The sequence below is a fragment of the Phoca vitulina genome, unplaced genomic scaffold, assembly GCF_004348235.1.
Source record: "Phoca vitulina isolate PV1807 unplaced genomic scaffold, GSC_HSeal_1.0 scaffold1, whole genome shotgun sequence".
NCBI classification, from domain to species: domain Eukaryota; kingdom Metazoa; phylum Chordata; class Mammalia; order Carnivora; family Phocidae; genus Phoca; species Phoca vitulina.
The window spans coordinates 104,368,278-104,377,558 of record NW_022589704.1 but is presented as its reverse complement, the minus strand read 5'-3'; the positions used below and the strand labels follow the sequence as shown (position 1 = coordinate 104,377,558).

The following is a 9,281-nucleotide window of genomic DNA, read 5'->3' as shown; positions in this document are numbered from 1 at the left end:
GAGAAACCAATGACTCTATTCTCATCTTCTCTCCCTTTGTTTATTCTCACCAGTGCTTGACATTAACTTAGGACTTTCTTCTTTTGCAATTTCAGTGCTTCTTAGATATTAATTCATTTGGAAAGGGAGTGGATTGGTATGATTATGATGGTATCTTTCTCTTTCTGGGGTTTTCTATAGAGACCCTGATTCAGATGTACAATCCAAATGAAGAAATGCCTAGGATTATCAAGGTAATTTCTTCCCTCTCTTAGGAAACCAGGCATACTTGTACCTGCCAAAGTCAGAGCAGTACCAGTTATCTTCCCATAGCTACTTACAACTGCATTTAGTAATGGATAACTTGGGGAAAAGAGGGTAATCAAGGCAGAGCAGGTGATTTACCTCTTTGATCTTCTTTTTCTTCCTCTGTGAAATGGTAATATTCTACCTTAAAATGTCTTGGTGAGTACTGATATGTGGTCTTGAATGCCAGAGGCACAGTGCTTGGCTGACACTGCAAATGTATTTTGGTTTAATTCTCTTTCCATGATAACCTAAGAAACACTGACCTTCATGTCCAGAGAAGAGTTCACGCTGGGGAAAAGGGCACAAACATTATCTTAACCTGGATGGAAATTACTAGGGCAATTATAAACCAGAAAGGAGTAAAGTTATATACATTTTCTTTTCACAATCAGAGATACAGATAAAAATGTGTTACAAGCATAAAATGTTAGCTGGAATTTAAGTTTATGTTTTCTGGTGGTTGGCCCTTGCTTTTTCACCAATTTAGCGGGGAACTATGCTAAATAAACCACATACCTTTGTAACCAATCTCAAGACAAGAAATCAATATTTTTCACTAATCCAAGGAAGCATATATTTGAAAGCCAGTGAATTAAGGAGTGTGGCCGGTTTTTAAAATATCCAGATGCTGGAAGCTATTCTGGATACCTTATCTTTCATAGGATCAGACAGATTCTTTGCTCTGGCAAATTTCTTCATCCCAGCCCCTGCCTAAGGGGACAAGTTTGAAAGATATGGTAGATAATCAGCTGAGTCATATCATTTAGGATAAAAAATGAGGTTTTGACTAAAATAAAGAGGACAATGTATGCATGGGTTTACCTGACCGAAGTTATTTAAAGAGTTGGAGAATATTTTCAACCATAACAAAAATATTTCACTAAGGGCTCAGTCTTTTCCTGTGGCTATTTGGAGAACAGTGCATGACACATAGTAGGGTCTCTCAGTAAACATTAACTATTCTGAATCACTGGAGTCACAGTCAGAGGAGAATGAACGGCAGGACAAATTAAAGGGGATGCAGCAGGCTGCCTACACAGACTTCCTCAGACACTTGCAGCCTTAAGAAAGGTGGCCTTTCCATTTCAAAAGACAGCAATGGAGAATCTGCTTCTTTAGGAAAACTCCAGTCCTCTTTGAGGGCTTATCTAATTAGGTCTTGTCAACCCAGGATGATCTCCCTTCTTTGATGTCCACTGTGTCATTTAACATAACCTCCTCATGGGAATGACTATCAATCCTAATAACAAACCTTAGGGATTATGCAGGGTGTGTATCCCACAGGGCAGGAATCTTAGATGCTACCTTAGAATTCTGCCTTCCACAAGTGGGACACCTAGGTTTGCCTTCAGTGGACACTATCATTTTCCTCTCCATGAGGTGGCCATTGCTAAGATCAAGAATAGAAACTGGAGCTGGGAACTGTCTCTGTGCTAGTTACACAAAAATGACTGATTTATTTTTTAAAGGCAAAGCAATTTTCATTAGATTTTTGGGATATGAGCTTGAGAAATACTTGAAGCATCACAAAATTTTTGAGAATCACCAGGCTATATTAAAACAAACAAATGGAAAAGCAGTTCTCAAGGGCATCAGGGATGCTTGTGAACAAAGGAAATTGGAAAGAGGAAGCAAACCAAGAACTGGCCACTAAGGCTACAGAAACAGAAGCCAAGAGTAAACAAAGCCGTTTCATGAAGGTGAGGGTTACTTGTGGCTGTATGGAAGAGCCTTACATGCACAGAGACATGAGCAGTTGAGAAAAATCAAACACACAAACACACCCCACTTAGTGGTCTGACCCCATATTTTGATGTCGTGTCTGCTGTCAGCTTTTACTCTCACTCCTTCCTCATCTCCTTGTGCCCCACTTCTGGGCAAGTGGATAAGAAAGCCTGGCTGCTCTCTCCTTTGGTGCCAGTGAACGATGCTAGCCACGGGAGTCCCTGGCTGCACATGAGAAGCCAGCCCCACCCCAACCACAGTAAGCACCCAGGCCACTCTCCTTCCCGTGCCCTCGCCAGCCATTTTGGAACCCTTAGAGAGGCTTGCCCTGCTCTCCCCAAAGACCTCACTTATGTAAGTGATAAACCTTCCATAGCCTCTTGGTATGTGTGCAGTGTCATCAGTCTTGATAGATTTTGAGAACAGATCGCCCTGCTTTTGCAGAATGACCATAACACATACCTATACACCTGAAATTTATTTGGTTAACTATTAAATGCTAGATAGAAACACTCTTCAGTTGAATGATTGCAGCACATGTCTGTCTTTTTTTTCTGTGTGAAAGCCCTCCTTTCACCCCTCTTCTCCCCTGAATCTTACAATGTGCAGATTGTCCAATCTTTTTTCCTTTTTGTAATGTTTTTATTTAAATTCCAGTTAATTAATATACAGTGTAATATTAGTTTCAGGTGTACAATATAGCGATTCAACGCTTCCATATAATACTCGGTGCTCATCACAAGTGCCCTCCTTAATCCCCATCACCTGTATCACCCATCCCCCCAACCTCCCCACTGGTGCAGCCACTCTGGAAAACAGTATGGAGGTTCCTCAGAAAGTTAAAAATAGAACTACCCTACAATCCAGCATTTGCACTACTAGGTATTTAATCAAAGAATACAAAAATACTTAATTGAAAGGGATACATGCACCCCAATGTTTATAGAAGCATTATTTATGATAGCCACATTATGGAAGTAGCCCAAGTGTCCATTGACTGATGAATGGATAAAGAAGATGTGGTATATATATGCACACAATGGAATATTACCTACTCATAAAAAGAATAAAATCTTGCCATTTGCAACAACATGGATGGAGCTAGAGAGTATTATGTCTGATCTTTTTTTTTTTAAGTTTTATTTATTTAAGTAATCTTTACACCCAATGTGGGGCTTAAACTCATGACCCCAAAATCAAGAGTCACATGCTTTTCCATCTGAACCAGCCAGGTGCACCTGTCCAATCTTTTTTTTTTTTTTTTTTTTAAGTTATGCTTAAGGAAATCAAACTGATGATACAAATTAACATTGCAGAACAGCATGTTTTAATCACATTGATTAGGCACACTGTAAAAAGATGGATAAAGTCCAATTGGTATACGATATGGACTTATTCACATGATACTAGTGGAGGTTTAAAAAGTTGCAGGTGTTTTGGGATATTAGTTTAGAAATATGCATTAATAATTCCAAATAATGCATAGCACTTTGACCCAGAAATTTCAAATCTTTGGATATAAAGGGAAGCAATACTAAGAGACACATATGCAAAGATATTGAAGACTTTATGATATTGATTAAATAATTTATATATATAGCTATATATGTATTAATAGAAAGTTGATGAGGTTAGTAGTGGTGACAGAATAGGGAACCCTACATGACCTTAGGTTCCTACTCAGAATGGGGATCGATGTCTTAATATTTTCTCTAAACACATATATACTCAGTGGAAAAATTGAAATAAAAGTATTCTGGGGAAAATCCTCTAATAGTTAAATATAAATACAATAAAGTCAATAAATCAGTTCAAACATTTCTTAGTTTAATAAATTGGAAACCTAAAAAAATAATTGGAATTATCTTGGCCTCTTCTTACCTCTGAGACATTTGCATGACCAAAATTATGTTGACAATATAGTATATTATAAAGTAAAAAAGAAAATTTTAATTTAGGCTTCAAAAGCCACACGTGGCTACTGACTACCATTTTGTACAGTGTCAATCCAAGGTATATGCTGTGTGTGCGTCCCTTATACAGTTAGTCAACAGATACATCCTTTCACCTACTGTATAACTGGCGCTATGCAAGGCACATGGTCTTTCCAGAAAAAAAGAAGTCTGAAAAATTATGCACCGTTATCACAACACTGCATGATTTGAGGTTGTTATTTATGTTTATTTTATTCTTTGTTCTGCTGAATTTTATTCTATACTTCATAAATTATTGTCTCTCAATGTGTGCTTCATGGACTTTTGCAGCCCCAAGACACTTCTATGGGTCTGCAAGGTCAAAATTATTTTCATAAAACCAAGATGTTAGACATTTGCAGCAACGGTGCACAAATCAAGCAGAAGCACCAAACTCAGTGCTAGTTGTTATTGTAATTCTTCCCCACTGTGTATTTTCAGAGAAAAACAAAATATGCCACTTTCACTTAAGAATATTTTTGATGAAGAAGTAAAAATTATTTTTAATTAATTATGACTCGATAGGATACATTCTTTTAATATTTTGGGTAAAAAATATCAGAAGCACACATGAAACATTTGTGATCCAAATCACAATTATTTAATGTCCTATCCATATTGAAATATAATGGTTGATTCAAGGAAAAACAGTTGCGTGACTTGTAAGCTAAACATGTTTCTTTTTTCATGAAACCCAATTTTTACCCAAAAGAATGACACCGTGGTGGTTATTCAAATTTAGGTATTGGCAGACATTTTGAAGAAAATAAACTGAGTTTGTAACCTCAAGGACAATAACTGAGAGCATTTTTGCCAATGATAAGTTTCAAGTTTTCAAATGAAAATTAGATTTTGGAAAACCAGTATTGGTCAATATGAATATGACAGCCTCACAATACTCAAAATTTTCCTGATGAGATTGGAAATATTATTAAGGATTGGGATTTTTTGATATTGTATGATAAAATGTGTCAAAGTTTGGAGGATATACATGAATTAGTGAATTGATATGTTCTAAGTGAGCAAATTACAATGTAACAAATTCATACATGGATAAAAGATTTATTTAAAATTCAAGATATACCAATTAATTTTAATGCAACATATGAGTTCAAAAGTTCTTTGTAATGTTTCCTAATAGTACACTGTAACAAGTCTTAAGAAGTAAATACCAGTTGTCGAGTTCTAATGTAGTAGCAAAGACAGTTATCCACATGAACTGAAATGCCTATTCAAATAAATTTTATTTTCCAATGACATACCTATGTGGATTACGTTTTCTTCATATACTTAAACCAAAGGAACAAATTGCAGTTTACTGAATGTAGGTATGAGAATATAGCTGTCTTCTTTCAGACCAGATCTTAAAGAGAGATAAAAATGTAAGCCAATGACACTCTTTAATAAAGTGTTCTTGTTAAAATATATGCAGCTATCGTTCATAAAATAGTAATAAAATACATGTTTGCTGTAACTTTTAAATGAATCAAATTAATATTTAAATTAAAAGTTAATTTATAATAATAATATTGATAGCCATAACTCATATAAACATTCTGCAGGGTCCTCAAAATTTACTGGATTATAAATGAGGACTTGAAACAAAAAAATTAGAGAAACACTTCTACATGACAAAGAAATAAAGGGTATGATAAAGTTACCTATAAACCTCCTCCCCTATGAAAATTTCTCTTACAGCACCCTGCATGTAGTTTCTCTTCTTTGTTCTCTTTATATCTCATAGATAGATCAACGAATCACACGTGGTTTTATGTCACTGTGTCAACTAAATTATTTGCTTTTCGAGGACAGAGCCCAAACCTAACTCCTTATTTAACAGTGTGTTTAACTGCACCTGGCACTCTGCCTTGCTTGAAAGGCATGCTTATTGCAGATTTGTGGAACTCAGTTAAACTTGGTCACTTTTTTTTCTGACTTATTTTGATTATTTAATGTCCTATCGACAGAGTCTCAGAAAATAAGTTCATGGTGGGGAAAGACTCACTTTATCATCAATAGTTAACTCCCTTTTGTGTTACCCTTAAGGAGAAAGATTGCAGAGAGAGGCTATCTATTCAACAAGTATTTATTTGAGGTAATGACAGTAGCTGCAGGGTCTGCTGCTTTTTCTGTCGCTTTGGCACAGCTCTGTAACTCAAACAGGGCCATCTCCCTTTCTATCAGCTCTTGCCTGTGAGGCTCCATTTCAAAACCCAACTAGCTGTCGATGCCACTATAAACATGACTCAAGTGAATTACCTACATGCACACGCAGTGACAGGAATATAAGGATACAGTGTGGCTGTTACATACTCTTTGGCACTGCAAGGTAGGGCATGGTGGGAGAAAGTCCTCCTTTGTGTTCAACTCTATGGGAAATTTGGGTCAGCAGATTGGGGCCTGTATTCCCCGCCTGTGCTCAAGGTAGGAGAGAGTGATGAATATAATGTAATAAATTGTTGGCTTTATGTTTTGTCTATGATTTTATCAGTGCAATAGGACCATCTTAATGCTTTGCTAGAGGCTTGAACAACCATGGTGGCCACTTTCTAAAGTTTTAGGGGTTCAAAAACCATATAGAGCATATAGTTGCCTAGTAATAGTATTACTTGTATTTTTTTTTTTTCTAATTGGCTCAAATATTTCAATTGTCCAGCTAAAAAGCCTAAAATCTTGAAGATAATGGCACATGTTTTACTTCTCTTTTAATTCTCTCAGTGTAATGTTCACATATGAATTAAATAGCTTTGTTTAAAAATTTCTAGATGACGGGGCACCTGGGTGGCTCAGATGGTTAAGAGTCTGCCTTCAGCTCAGGTCATGATCCCAGGGTCCTGGAATCAAGCCCCACATTGAGCCCCACATCGGGCTCCTGGCTTAGCAGGGAGCCTACTTCTCCCTCTCTCTCTGCCTCTCCCTCTGCTCATGCTCACTCTCTCTCTCTCTGTATTTCTGTGTCTCAAATGAATAAATAAAATCTTTAAAAAATTTATAGATGAGGGTAGGAATAATTCAAAGGCATTTTGCTCCTTATCAAGTCCAATTTAACAGTAAAAAGTAGGATTTTTCAAAGGATTCCTTATAGCTTTGAACCAAGGTATTTGATAAATGTCTAATTTAGTGCATGCCCAGTAATATAATGGCAGCTCCTTAAGGACAGATATTTGAAATATTATCTGATACTCAAAGAGGGAACCACACAACAGATTAGGAAGATTACAAAGTAAAAACACCAGTTACAATCATAAGGAAAGAAACAGCATTTAAAAATAGAGAAAGTATGACCTTTCTTGAAGGTGCTCTAAGTGCCTCACTAGTCATAAGTAGGAGACACAGAAATCTATTAACATTTCAAGAGGAAAAATGTCATATAGATGGCAGCTTCCTATTATAACTGCCAAGGAAATTGAAGAAACATATTTAAGTGGTTGCCTCACTCACTTAAGGGGTGTGATCTATTAGCCTCCTAACGAGCACTTGTAAATTATGCAAATGCTCTACATTATTGATATAACATAGTCACTTTATTGGATTTTGATAACGTGTCAAAACATCTTGAGCCTCATCTGTCCAAGGAGCTCAGTTCACCACTCTTAATCAGTTTCTGTGCAGCTCATTGGCACTGGAAAGCTGACAAGGGTCAGTTTTACACCGTTGTCACATCATATTTAAACCCATCCAGAATCAGTCAATCTACATTCCTTGGCTAGTCCCTCTTATGGGAAAGGGATGTTTTCAGAAGGAAAGAAGTTCCAGAATGACATTTAGGAAGGGGAAGCTCTCATGTGCTAGAAAAAAACAGGCATACTGTGTAGGGTGGTCCCTGAATGCACAGTATTGTGGAGGATGTACATTTCATACAGGATGTTCATGTTTTGTGGACAACTGGGTTTATTCAATGTCTTCTCCTTGTAACAGTAAATACATTATTTTCACATAGAGACCATGCATTTGCTTAATATATACACACACACACACACACATATATATATATATATATATTTTTTTTTTTTTTTAATTCTGAGATCACTGGGTGCCTGGGTGGCTCAATAGGTTAAGTGTCTGCCTTTGGCTCAGGTCATGATCCCAGGGTCCTGGAATCAAGTCCTGCACCGGGCTCCCTACTCAACACGGAGTCTGTTTCTACCTCTTCCTCTGCCCCTCCCCCTGCTTGTGTGATCTCACTCTGTCTCTCTCAAATAAATAAATAAAATCTTAAAAAAAATAAATACTGAGGTAACCTAAACAGTACCTTAGTTGTGGTAAACAATCAATGAACATGAATAATGTTACTCATTTAACCTATATAAACTAGTCTTCATATACAATTTAAAGACGTTTTATAGTGAGACTGTAGTTCCTCCATCTCTTCCAGTATGTATTTCATCTAGAGAAAGTGCCTGGAAGATACACTTAGTGAATTGAAATCAAGGCTTATCCAGGAGAAAAGCATCTTTGATGACATTCAATAGGGCTTAATTAAGAGCAGAGAACAAACTGCTTTGTTGAGTAACACAGTAACACCTCATGTGTTAACATGGTGGGTGAACTTGGGTGGTTGGTTTAACTTCGATGATTCTCACATTTATAAATGAACTCATTAAAAACCTGAAGAACAATTTGGTGGTGCGAGTAAAGGGAAGCATCCATGGTGACCACTACCTGAAGAAGGGGCATGCAATGGTCTGCACATGGTTCAGGTGAACATCACTTCTGTGCTGTGTTAATGTGTAACCCCAGGGAGAAGAAAGTGCTTATTATCTTGGACTAGCATAAAAGGGACAACACAGTTTAAAAGGAAACAGCTGGAGTGTGATCTAATCTCCCTGTTCCAATTTACTTATGTATAAAACATGCATAAAAAATTAAACCTCACTGAACAATTTGTCTGCTCTCTGTTCCTGGCATGCCTCAGCCCTCCAGAGCAGCAGTCCTGGCTGGAGAGAACCCAGGGATGCCTTTAAATAATACATAGATTATTTAGAGAACATAGCTTTTATAAATTCAACATTAATTTGACTGCACCATGGTAATTATATCTGAATCATAAATGTATCCTGGTGTTCAGGCCTCCCTAGTTGATGCCACTTGACCCTCCCTTAACTATGACAGCAAAAATGGTAGAGATCTGCACCAGCTTTGGGGAGTGACATCAGATTAAATTAAGCACTCATACATTTATGGATCAGCATACAAAAGCAAAACTACATCCATAAGGGATGAATAATGCATCAGAAATTTGTTCTGTAGTTCCTTGGTCATATGTAGATAATGTGAACTAGTGGTCCTGCATGA

The 9,281-nt window shown here is 37.0% G+C and overlaps 1 pseudogene; it reads left to right on the top strand.

The window, feature by feature from the left end:
* The first annotated feature begins 1,886 nt into the window (after window positions 1–1,886).
* The window catches only part of LOC116633139, a 69,924-nt pseudogene continuing 62,529 nt past the window's right edge, over window positions 1,887–9,281 (top strand).